Source organism: Dromaius novaehollandiae, chromosome 9 (genome assembly GCF_036370855.1).
Source record: "Dromaius novaehollandiae isolate bDroNov1 chromosome 9, bDroNov1.hap1, whole genome shotgun sequence".
Classification (NCBI taxonomy): domain Eukaryota; kingdom Metazoa; phylum Chordata; class Aves; order Casuariiformes; family Dromaiidae; genus Dromaius; species Dromaius novaehollandiae.
Window position 1 is genome coordinate 1,461,983 of NC_088106.1, and position 13,010 is coordinate 1,474,992.

Below are 13,010 nucleotides of genomic sequence, written 5' to 3' on the forward strand. Positions count from 1 at the left end.
TCCTGCATTTGCCGCTGCAACGTTCAGCATCGTCTTTTAGTTGCTGCTGCTCTGTTTTGAAGGCCGTTTTCATGATGCTGTTGGCCACTTGGCTTGTTGGCCTTCTTGGGTTTTCTGCTTCGTAGCTCTGCTTGGCGTGCAATTAACATTCTACGTGGAAATTAGTTTGCAAAGCCGTTATCCTGGGCTTCGCAATATTTTGCTATGATGTTCCAACAAAATTGCTATTTGGTAATATAAACGGGTAGTACTTATCCCATTCTTTACGGAAATTTCTCACATGCACACACTATTTTCTTGTTAAGCATTCCTTTGCCTCTGTTAGTGTGATAATGATACCAAAAAAAAAAGTGTTTTGTTTTTGCACGCAGTTTATAGGTATCAGGCAAAAAAAATGGACTCAAATGCATTTCAGTTGCAAATGCTTCAAATGGAATATAAATGCCCAGACAGTAAATTCAGCGCTGACCTACTTAGTGTTATTGGCTCTTTCATGATTTATCATCTGAAGTTTATTAAGAACATCCTTGGTTGTTGACCTTACTTTTCTTTTTAGTGATGTGTCATCAGTTTATTTTAACACTTTGGCTTCTGCCTATTGCGACATATTTCAGTAAGTACCTTGGAGGATGGAAAAATAAGTGCAATTTTATTAAATATATGCTGTACAACTGCACAGCTTTAAAGGAAACACTGGCCCCTAAAACAACAACTGTATTTAGCTTGCATGCAGTGCTCTCAACAGCAGCCTCCGCGTCCTCGCTGGCTACTTCACAGTTACTTCTGCGGCTGCTGGTTTGCAGCAGGTTCAAAACACGAACTGCCTGGGTACTGCTGGTTTGTAGGGCACCAGCGGTCTCCCCGCCGATCCCGCCTGGAGTTCTCCCGCGGGCTGGTGAGGACGAAGCTAAAGTGTCATGCTCGAGCCTGGGGGTGGAAATGCAGCGGTTATAATAAAAGCTGTTGGAAAATAATGGCTGTAATAAGAAACCGTCACCTAACCATGTGAATAGCTGTAAGATTATAGCTTCTTGGAAAGATACTAATATGAATAAAGAGGAAAAAGAGTAAAAAGGAATATTTGTTTCTATGGATTTACTTTAACTTTGAGTAATCACTCTTAAAAAATTTTCTACCCTATGAAACATTTAAATATTTTGAATAATCCTTCTGAGTAGAGCAAAAGTGATATTCAGTATTCTGTAAGTTCAAAACTTGCTTTTTTTTTCCTTTTAGACAACACTTTTACCCTGGCTTTGAAATGAAGAGCTGCTCTTCTGGGGTGAGTTAAGTGTTTTGTTTGCAGTAGTGTAGTAACATGAGCAACACGTGTTTTCTGAGGAAAGATGAAGCACCTTTCCGAAAAAATGGTTTTACCTGTTCACCCATAGTGATGCTTATGGTGCATTAGATACCTAAGGTGGCAGGGGAGTGTGTTTTTAGAGGTCTGTCCATTTGTTTGCTCCACGTACAAACCCACATGATTTTCTTTTGAGCTTCTTTCAAATGAAAAAAGTCCTTGTGGCACACAAACCATGCTTATTTGACTCGTCTAACACCGAGGTCAGCAAGTGGGAAGATCTTTCATGATCTTCAATAAACTGAGTTTGCAGATGATGAAATTCAAAAACAAAGGTGTGAAACCTTTGGCTGAAAATACACTCTCACCTCCTGAGCAAAAGTCCTGTTTATATGAACAGTGGCTACTGAGCAAGTCAAACTTCTTTATTTAAAGGCATGGGGGTTTTTTGTCTGTGGAGGCTTTGGAAGTCCATGCAGCTTATTTTCATGGTTTTTTCCAGGACTGCATTGCAACTTTGAAAATGAGACGGTGATAGTAACAAAGGAGATTATCTCCTAGCCATCTGTTTGTGTGTGTATAATAAAAATATGCATGTTGCGTGTTAAAAATACAGACAAGGTTTTCAAGTCTTCATGCTCTGGAGGTTTCCAGCGTGTTTAGAGTGCTGCTCGGTAGCTGCCGAGGATCTCGGGCACTGCCAGGCGTTCCTGAAGCTGTTTGCTGCCCTGCAGTCCCCCTTCTCGCCTGCTTTGTTCCCACCGCTCCACTGGGCATTGCAATTTAGGCTGAAGTCGCAAGGAACCCTGAAAAAACACCCTTCTGAAAGGGGACTGCTTCCATGTCATTTATAAGGTTACCAGAATTACGTTTTGCTTGGATTTGAAAACCTTTAGCAATAACTGAGATCAAATATAGCATCTGATTCTGTTAGATCGGATGAATAGTGACATACATAGATGTGAAACATCTTTCATTTTAGTATCTTTGAAGGCATTTGATTATGTTCATACCTGAAATTTAGAAGCGTATGTTACTGTATTTTTGGATTAACTGTCCAGTGTCTTCACTGCGGTGCTCGCGCAGGGGTCTCGGGGCGATGCACGGATGGGGCGCGTTGCCTGGGCTGCGGCTGGATGAGCACACCTGACTGCGGTCTACGTGATGAGTGACTGATTGCAAAGGGTAATTAGGTAATGCAGTTAGGAGCAGGGAACACTAAGGCAGTTTGCAAGGCAGAGCTTGAAACTGCAACATCATACTGTTCTAATGTCTTCTTTTATATGCACACACTGAGAAAAAAGAAGATGCATAGAAAAGAATTTCAAGGCCTGCCTTGCAAATATATTTATACACACACATATATATTGTGTGTGTGTGTGTGAGAGAGAGATATAAAAATTTCTAGGGCTTCGCCAGGCCCCTGCACTTGTTTTCCCTTCCCGATCAGTTGGAGAGTTCTTCCGATAGTCGTTTTCTTCCTCCTTTTGCTTGCCTGTCACTGCACGTTCTTTCCCAGGTTCCTGGATGCTTTCTTCAACCTGCTCCTTAGTCACGAGCCTCTCAAGAGCCTGTTGAGTTCCCTGATTCATTTTTAGGGCTTTTCCGGAGTTCCTCAGGTGCCTGGAATAGGAAACAGAGGTCCACAGCCCCTCCCCGCGCCGTCCCCTCGGCAGCCCTTTGCAGGCAGAGGCGAACCCTGCTCCTTGCGGGGAGGGAGCCCTCGCTGCACGGCCGAGTTCAGAGACTGGCAAATAGGATCATCGTCCCCGGAATCCGCGTTGAGGAGCCTCTTCCCTTTTCCTGTCAGGGGGAGTTAGAACAAGGTATGCGGCACTCGTTGAACCCAAAAGCTTGAGGAGATGTTACGTTCAGCCCAGCAGACTCTGCAATGTAGGAAGCTTTAAAAGGAGCTTAATTAAGAGCAAAAACAACTGCACAAAGCTAGTGGTGAAAGCAGCAACTATTTCTGTGATAAAATCTCACCTTTATAGATTCATAAATTAGCTGGGGGGGGGGGGGAAATACTGCGCAGGGCTCAGGCTTATCATGCACACTTAGCTTTCCTTTTATTTCTGTAGACTGTAAGCCTTGCAAGTGCTTTAACAGCAGTGGTTTCCAGTTATTTATTTCAAACTGTCTGATTCAGGTATGGAGAATTACCTTTAAGAAACATGACACAGACTTGTGAATTTTTAAGATAAATGCGGAGCAAACGCGCAGTATTCATATTCACAGCATAATGTGCCTATAACCCAACTTGTGCAAAGTCCCAAAATATTCGTTGACATCATATAGTAAGTTTTAATACCTTTGAAGTGACAGTATGGAGTTTATTGTTAAAATTAATGTCAGAATCCCTAAATAACGATGCAAAAGAACAGCTGTGCTCAGGTCACGGAGAGCTGGGACACGATCCAGGCAGATGATTGCCTGATAATCAAGACGGGTCTGGAAATAGGCAGGGGTGTGCGTGTGGGGGGGTTACACCAGGTGCCCCTTCCAACCCCTGCTGTTCTGTGCAATGGTCAGCAACGCTCCGTACGCCTCGACACGCCGTGCTGCACCCTCAGCGGAACTGCCACCGACAGCCCGGAGCAGCAGCGCAAGAGGGAGCACGGCCTGGCACCCCGACACGCGGGGAAGCACAGGGAACCCAGCCCGGAGCAGCAGCGCAAGGGGGAGCACGGCCTGGCACCCCGACACGCGGGGAAGCACAGGGAACCCAGCCCGGAGCAGCAGCGCACGAGGGAGCACGGCCTGGCACCCCGACACGCGGGGAAGCACAGGGAATCCAGCCCGGAGCAGCAGCGCGAGAGGGAGCACGGCCTGGCACCCCGACACGCGGGGAAGCACAGGGAACCCAGCCCGGAGCAGCAGCGCACGAGGGAGCACGGCCTGGCACCCCGACACGCGGGGAAGCACAGGGAATCCAGCCCGGAGCAGCAGCGCGAGAGGGAGCACGGCCTGGCACCCCGACACGCGGGGAACGGGACTTCAAATCTTACTCTTAGAGTAAGTCGGGGGATCTATATTTCATCAAAGATGAGATATCCCAGTTTCAGGATTTTGATGATCTAGAAAATGCCTTTTCCTTGGATTTATTGGCACTAAGCAAGTGCAGAAGAAGGCCGTAGTAAATGAACTTTTGTACCTCTCTTGACTGTTAATATGGCTTTACAAGGACCTGTCTCTTGCACAGCCTTCATGACAGACAGAGCACTTATTTATTTATTTGCATCGTCATCACTGAAGAGCAGGACACAGGTTAGACGAGAAGGGGATCCAATTCTTTTGTACCTTTTCCTGCTTCTCTTTCTCTCTGCTTTTCCCAAATGATTTTGTGTCTCCAGAAACTCCTTTGTAGGTTTTTGTCAGCTGTCCTTTGACATTATAGATTGCCTTACTTGATGTGTTAGCCAGTTTACTCTTTTTACTGCCAGTTTTATAGGAAAGGGGGTTGCTGCTGCTGCTGTTGTTGTTTCAGTATGAATATGTGATACTCTTTTTTCCTCTAAGACTTGAAAGCAGATGTCAGGAGGACCTGGAACTGGAATGCTTAGTGTAAAGTGGCTATTAACTGATCGCCTCGTAGTGCCGCGCTGTGCCTCAGTCATGTGCTTATAAGGTAAGTGATTCAAAATGTGTAAAACATTTAAACGTGCTTTTCCCATTCTTCTCATGGTAGCTGATGCAAACTAGCTTTTAAAAAAAATTTTTTAAGTCATTTCTTTAAAAATTTTCTACAATCAGCTAATGGCATTTCAAGTTGCTATTACTTTAAATAGATGAACCTTGGGCCGCTTAAATCTAATCTTTTTCTATTGAATCGCTCATACCGCTTTACGAGTTTACCATTCTTACAACGGAATACAGCCATCAAAATGTGTGGTTGTTTTTCTGCTGGCAGGTTTACTAGAGGAAATCCTCCTCCCGAACCAGCACAATGGCTCTTGAGCTCCCCGGGCCAGTGGCAGCCAGCAAAAACAAACACGATCCCGTTACAGTGCGCTTCTGCAGAGGCCTCACTTGGAAAGCTTACGTGGGAGGTTCAGACTACCACAAAAAAATTAAATCTAAAGGTATGTTTTTGAGTGCAGATTAAATTTTAGGCCGATGAAGTGTTTCTTTATGGCGGGGGGAGAAACCCCGGTTTCTGTTCTTCAAGGTGTGTGTGCAGCGAATCGTTCAGGCATCGACTGCCCTAAGCAGTGCTCGTGTTTCCTTCGAGGTGGTGTGTGTGTAGTTCTGCCTTGGGGAAACAACCTCTTCCTGATACAAGAGAGCAATTTGTTTTCAGTGCCTACTTGATTTTTCATTTTTAAAATCTCTTTTGATTACCTTTTTGCATATTTTTGGGAGGGCGTCGTGAAATTAGCAGAAGTGAAACTTGCTGTGCGGTGTCTGAACAGGTTCAGTGTAGGTTCAAGGACTTGGTTTTGCTTCTTTCACAGCGAATGGTAATCTCCAGTTGATCTCAGCGCTTGCAGGCTGGGCCGTGAATCACGACCTACCCGAGGTCAGTCGGACGCTGCTTCGTCTGGAGCTACAGTCCGTGCACAACACCCCTTCCAGGCGGCGGTTGCGCCTGCCCAACGTGCCGCTGAACCCGCGCTTCTGCCTGTCGCGTCGGGGCGAGACCCGGCAGCAGCTTCGGTGCAGACCAGGGTCGGCTTTGTGGGGTGCTGGTGCAGGGCATGGTAAACCACGCTGCGCAACTGGGAAGGGTCGTTCAGCGCTGATGTGTCGGGGACGGAATTTAGGACGTAACGGGTGTGGGCTCTTGCAGGCTTGGGCGGCTGTGCGGGCGAAACGTGGCACCGCGCAAGGACAGCCGCTGCGACGGCACGCGGGGCCGGCACGTCCACGGCTTCTTGCTTGGGCCGCGTGCGGCTCGTGTCGGAGGGAGCTAAACCAGCGCTGGAGCGCAGCGATTTCACCGGCACCGCGGCAGCCTGCTCAGCGAGGTAAAAGCACGGGTTTATAGACATGTTGTGCATGGGTCTGCTAATGAGCAGCGGAAAGAACAACAGGAAACAGCACGTGGTCAGAAGGACGTGGGGTGCCTCAGGACAGGCCTGGAAGTGGATGTTAGCTCCGGGGATCTTTTCTTCTCCCTCCACAATATTTCAAGTTAAAAAGTCCTAACCAAGGAAATTTAGGAAGTCGGACCTTCCTAGACTCCTGAATAGCTGATTAGACAGATAACCAGTTTTAGAGTTGGCTTAAATCGTTTCCTTAATCCATGTGCGTGTATGCGTACTTCAGGATGAGAACTGTCATGTAACAGGTGACCCCTGTGACTGCCTCTAGAGAAAAGGGCCTGCCAGAGGCCGGGCGCGGGTGCGAGCTGTGAGGGTGGTAATGGCGTTGCTGCACCGGCCCCCGAAGCCCAGGAGAAGTCTGGGCGCGAGAGGGAGGTTTGAGGCTCCCTGTGATAGAGGTGATGGCTTCTGTCAGCTGGAGAAGGTCTCTTCCAAGGGGCCAGTAACATTTGGGAGCCCATAAAATACCCAGAGCCAGGGGACAACAAAAAAGGCAGGTTGGAGGAATTTCTTACTTTTTCACCCAAAGCACGTTGCCCTGATTTTCTCATCAAAATAACTTTGAGAACTTTTTAGATACTTTGCAATATTTTCTCTTAAGCGATGGAACCATTTTTATGCCAAGTCTTTTGAAGATTGTTGACTTCGAAGCAGACCCATAGCATCAAACATTTCAGGTTGGTTTGACTGAAAATCAAACCTGAGAGCGGGAGGAGCTTCATCCTTCTCCGCTAATAAAAAGAGAAAATACTGTAGCACGGTTTAAAGACTGCTTTCCTCCGTTTCAGATGACTTTATTGAAGCTGCAGAGAAAGCCGACGAGGGTCCCCAGTTCCACGTGGCTTCTCAAATGCAAACATAAACGGAATGGGAAATAATTCACTGCTAAAATGGAACCGAATGGCACAAAAACATGCACTCTTGGCCTAATAACGACCGTAGCATTAGCTTAGCATCAGTTTGCAAATTAGCACAGATGCTGGGGAGGCCTCTTCTTGCGGTTTTGGTGAATGTGCATTCGAACGGCGGCGGGGTGGGCTTTGCTCCTCGCAGGTGCTCCGCGAGCCCCCGCAGCACCGCGTCCCGGCCTCTGAGCACGGCGCTGGGAACGCGGGCCGGAGCCTCCCCGCGCAGGAATTCTGTTCTTGGCGAAGGACTTTGTCCTTGGCACGGCTTCCCGGAGAGGGGAAAAAGTGAAGAGCACTTCTTCGGGGAGTTCTCTTGGAAAACGCTAAAGCCTTCTGCCTCTGGAAAGCAGGGGTGCTTGGAAGGGCTCGAGGACATTTCCTTTAGGAAGCTTTGGTGCGCTGCGCCGAAACCCCACGCTGCTTCTGGGCTCTGCACGAATGTGTTTGGGAAATAGATTGCGCCTCTTCCCCTGTAAGAGGTATCGCCTGTTTGATATATCTTGTAATCAGAGAGAGATCAGCAAATCTTCATTACAGTATTGTGAAAATGGTAGTTCGTAGCCATTTTGGGATTTCATGGGCAAAGACGCAGTCCCCTAGTCCTTACTTGCAGCAAAATTAATTGCATTCCTAGTAAAATGGACATCTTGTACGACGGTACCTTCCCTTCTCTGTCAGTAGAGAGTGCAAGCGGATTTTTGTCTTTTACTAAAACTTCTGCTGATCCTTTTGGGAAAAACCAGGTTTCTGCCTTCGAAGGAAGCTGCCCCAGCGTGGCCCGGGTCGGCAGCGGAGCGGGGAAGCGCTGCGGCCGGCACCGAGGGCCGAGACGTGGAAGCGGTGCCGGGCTGGCTCGCCGCTGCCCGGCTGGTGAAGCGAGGTGCTCGGGGTGCGGCGGGCCGGGGAAGCGGCTGCCCCTTCTGCACCGGCGAAAGAAAAGTAACCTGCTTGTAGGACGGCAACCTGGCTTATTGCACGTGCGTGTTTATGTATCGGTATGGCGTACGCCGGTGTGTAGCACGCTGTGGGGTGTGGGGGGGGTTCTTTGGGGTTTTATTTGCCTTTTTTTTTTTTTTTTTTTTTTTAATTTAAGTTGGTGCATCTATTCCAGGTGACTTCCTCTATAGAACTCTTGCAGGCAGGACGCAATGTTAAGGGTACACGTGTGCCCGCTCTCGAGCAGCGTGCTGGTGCTGTAGCGGGTGGCTGGATGCGGTAACGAGTGCCCGTGTCCGGCAGCGGTGGGTTTTTTTGGTCTGTTTAAATTCTCCTCCCCCCCAGCAGCACAGGCTTTTTTCCTGTGTATTTGTAGTTTCTTCAGCCCGCGGCTGGGCCGTCGCTGCTGCTGCTCCCTAAGCAGGGGCCGCGGAGGGTCTCGAGCCCGGCCGCTGCCCGGGGCCCGGGCTGGTTGCGCTGGCGCTTCCCTCCTAACGCGGAGCCCCTCGGCAGAAGCCGCCCGCTCCTTGCTCAGGTTCTCTTCAGCTAGAAGAATCACCCGGGCGATTTATGCTTTTTAAGTTGCTGTTCCAATGCAACAGCAGTGCGACAGTCGTGTTCACCTTGACTTGTCGGTGGCTCTGCACGTTACCGGGGCAGGGTGAAGCATTGCCGTCCCCCCCCGGGCTGGTGCACATGGCATTACTGGAAAACCGGCGGCATTTTTGCGCAGTGTGGTTTCTTGTTGGTTTTTCCCCGGGAGCCGTGCGGTGTCGGGCCGCTCCCGTGAGCAGCGTCCGCTGTCCCAGCGCCCCGGCGGGCCGCTCCTCCGCTTGCCGTGCCCGCGCGGGCACCGCTGGGCCGAGAAGCTGCGGCCCGCCTCCGGGAGCCCCGGGCGATGCCGGGACCCGCAAATACCGGCTGCAGTTATCGACGGCGCTTTGGCTCAGTCCTGCCATAAACGTTGGCCAAAGTGAGCTTCCTTTGCAGACAGGCTTGAGGTTAGGCGTTGTAACAGCAAGTACTATTTGCATGTGCATGCGCTTACTAATAACATGCATTGGTATTTTTTTTTTTAGTCATTGGTTGAGAATGCTTTTTTTTGTCACTTAGTCATAAATTTGTGATTTGTACATTTAAAACTTGTATTCACCCAGAAAAGCAGCCAAAATAATCGTGCTTTACTTCAGTAACGAGTAACACTTTGGAGGGGGCGGGGGGAGGTTGTTTGCAATTCAAGGCCGCAGTTTCTTTCCGCGAGCTATTCATCTATCACTGCACATTAGCTAAAGAAGCATGTTAGAAGTATGTCCATTAAAGCAAATCTGGGTCTTTTGCAGGTGACAGACAGGGCTGAGCATTTTGGGAAAACGCTGCGTTTTTGTCGGGGCTTGTGTTTTTGCCCGGGAGGGGCCGTGCTGGGGCGGGTGCAGGCTGAAGCCCTCCCGCCTGCCGCGCGCGGGCGGCCCTTCCCGCGGGGAGCTGGCACCGTGCCGGCCCCGATCCCGCGCCCCTGGGAGACGGTGCGGGGCCACCGCCCAGGGCAGCTGAGCGCGCAGTGGAGTCGCTCCCTGTAAAGAAACGCCTTTTTGCCACCAGCGGAAGAGAAACAAAGTCTGTTTACGCGTGTTTAAAAGGCACCTGTACGAATGCCCCCGGTAACTGGACGGGAGGTGTGTGCTCGCAGCTCGGGCGTGGCGAAGGACTGGGCAGCAACTGGAAACAGGATTTGCACGGCGCGGCAGTGGACTAAGGAAGAGTGCATCCCTCCTGTCAGGCTGCCGCATCCCATCCGTCTCCTCTGCCGTGAGGAGTGTGTCCTCCTCTCCGCGCAGGTCGTCTTCGAAGCGTGGGACCCAGCGCGCAGCTGCGCTTTGCTCCCTAGGACCGCTCGATTTTAAGCAGCGCAGACGTACAGCGGTGGGTCAGGAGAGTTTCTTGATGAAAATGTTTGAGCTTCCGTGAGCAACATGGCAAACGATGAACAGCTTGCAGAAGGGAGGTATCCTAGCTGCAGTTACTGGTGAAGTCCATTCTCTGTTGCTTCCCCTGAGCCAACACCTGAAAGTGTGGGAAATCTTCCGCTTGCGTTGCCTGTGGTCTGGATAAATACGATAACGTGTAGGCTGTCCAAATAAGTCGTGTTAAAGTTGACTATGCATTAGTATTCCTAAGTTTACTGTTTTTCTTAATGTCATTTACTTTTGTTTCCATAGCGATGGTAAGCGTGATTTATCTTCCCTTCTCCCAAAGCGCTGCACCACTTGCGGAGGGAAGGGATGAGGCTGCGGCAGCGGTACGTTCGCCTTGTCAGTGAGATATAGCATTCCTTCTCGGAGGGTAGGAGGTAACGTGGACATGCCAGCAACAGCAGAGCACTTGCCTGGAAGGGCGTGAGGAAGAGTTGGCGTCTTTGTTTCACAGCGACAAGTAACTGCGGTGATCGATATCTGCACATTTCACCCTAAACTTTAACTTAATGTTTGCGTTGTGACCTTTGAAGCGGAATACTGCTTGTTTTGCCCTAAATCCTCGTGGGAGGGGTGCTCGCGGGGGAAGGCTCTCGCAGCCGGGGCAGGGAGCTGGCCCTGTTGGGGGGCAGAGGACTGTCGAGCTCGACACAGCCCTGCAGTGCAGGTCTCCGCGCCGGGAGAGCTCCTGGTGTCCTGGTGCGGGAGTAGCAGCGGGGCCGGGCGGGCTTCAGCCCAATGTGAAACGCGGAGAAGTCGTGCGTTGCTTGCCGGTGCTGTCTGGGCTACGAGACCAAAGTTTCGGGAACGGCCAGGAGCGACTTAGGCAGATCTCCTTCCCCATGGTTAATCCACTCCACGCACTGCATACAAAGTCCTTTTCTTTTCTTTTTTTTTTTTTTTTTCCCCCCCCCCCCCTCCTCTCCTTAGATACCAGTTTTTCTTGAAGCTTTAATCTCTGTGAAAGGGTATGCACCGTGGAACTGGAAGGGGCTGTTCGGTAGGGCTGTTTCTGTCGGATGCCGTCCCTCCACGTCGGTGTGTGCCGGGATTCGTTCTGCGTGTCACCTCCCGGGTGGCCACGTAGCTCTGGGGGCACGCTGGGGAACGCGGCCGTCCGTGACGGGTGTCCTGGGGGCCTTGTCGTCGCCGCCTGTGTCTGCCCGCAGAAAACCCGGGGTGGCAGCGGCAGAAGTAGCCCTTCTGCAGGACCCAGCGTCCCTGCTGCAGAGGGAAAAGGGGCAATGCCAGTCACCGAATTATCAGCGGGGGCATGTCGCCCCTAGTGTGGTTTCAGTTATCTAAAATGTCCTGTGACACTTATCTAGCTTTAACTGCACGAAATCACTTCTTTAATTCACAGCTTCATTTCTGTTCGGGTAAGGATTCGGTCGCTCGGACTCCCGAACGCTTCTCGTTCGCGTCTCTGCCGTCTCGCGGCATCCGCCCCAGCGCTGCTGCTTCTCGCTCGGCGGTCGTCCATGGCGGGGGATTCCGTGTGCAGGCGCTCTCCCCTTTGTCTTGTTTTTCTCTGTTTCTAGAGCGATTTCACTAGTATCCTCAAACAAGCCGGAAAGGAATTTTCCAGTTGCCGTCAGAGTATAATAAAGACTTTGTTTTCTCCTGACTAAGCTGTGATACCTTTGCACGTAATATGCAGTATAACTTGGCAAAGGAAGAAATTGTATCAGAATTGACCTTGGTACCAAAATAAATAGAGACAAATTAATATTTAGTTCTAATTATCCTGTTCTCATTAACAGTTCCTCTGTTTAGTACAAATAGATGAGGTTTGAAGCAGTCTTGCATGACTTTTGGTATGTTTATGAAAATAGCTCTTCAAGGCCTACTGTCTGTGCAAGGATAAGAATAAGCTTGTGCATCTCTTACATAAAGCAATCTGAAAACCATTTTAACACAGTATTACTTTACACAAAATAAGGATCAGAATAAGCAGTCTTAAATACTTCACATTAGCTACTTTATTCCTATTTTGGATTATGTCAAAGGGAAATCGATTTTTTTTTAATTCAGATCTGCACATTATTATAATTATTCAAGCCATTGTACTACATTGTATTATAGTTGAAAATAATCGTTTTCTGAAGCAGTGTTTCTTAGAATGAAGTACGTCAATTTGATCTTTTTGACTTGGATCTTATTTTTAAAGGATATTCCCACTTTATGCCTTTCATAGGCACGTACGTCTGTTTTGATGGACTTGCTGTCTAGATGTGGACTTGATTTTTATTTATCTTCTGCGAGTTGATCTTTCATCTGTCTTTTCTGAAAAGTAAAGTACAATTTTAAGTAAAACCTACATGATTTAGGTGTCTCAGGTGCAGTATTCTGTACGTGCCTTTGATCTTCTCTAGGGGAATAGGGAGCGTCCTTCAAATTCTGAATTTTTTACTGTGATGCTGAAAGAGGAAGCCACAGTGATGATGATTTTGAGTGTTCTACATAGAAAACATTTTCTGACCAGCCCTTTTAATCAATTTACAGTTTCTTCTCGCCACAGCTTCGCGTCTCTTTCAGGTTCATGTTTTTCCTCAGTTTCCTAACGCACACCTCACTGTTCTGCGTGTGCTGCCTGGCGAAGCCCGTGTCGGACGGCGCGTGCTTGGTGGGAGCTGCGTGGCCGGCCCCGGCAGCCCGGGTGGCTCGCGGCGTTGGGCGGCGATGGGCTCCCCGCGGCCGGGCAGCAGCGGCGTGAGCTCCTCCTGCACCGCCTTGCCGCAGGCGGGACGCTCGCCCCACGCTCCCCGCGTTCGGGAGTTCCTGCCCAATTGCCCGTGATGCTGCCGGTGGTAAAACATGCTTCCACTCTCTCATCTCCCTGTTAGCACAA

At 49.5% G+C, this 13,010-nt stretch overlaps 1 long non-coding RNA gene across 1 annotated transcript in view; it reads left to right on the plus strand.

Annotated features, from left to right (window-relative positions):
* The window catches only part of LOC112981350 (uncharacterized), a 28,133-nt gene that overhangs the window by 6,633 nt on the left and 8,490 nt on the right, over window positions 1–13,010 (plus strand). Inside the window, exons 3-6 of the long non-coding RNA XR_010390383.1 lie at window positions 1,237–1,282; window positions 2,362–3,126; window positions 4,820–4,928; window positions 5,211–5,382. This is a non-coding gene — a long non-coding RNA (uncharacterized LOC112981350). The remainder of the gene's footprint in view (window positions 1–1,236; window positions 1,283–2,361; window positions 3,127–4,819; window positions 4,929–5,210; window positions 5,383–13,010) is intronic.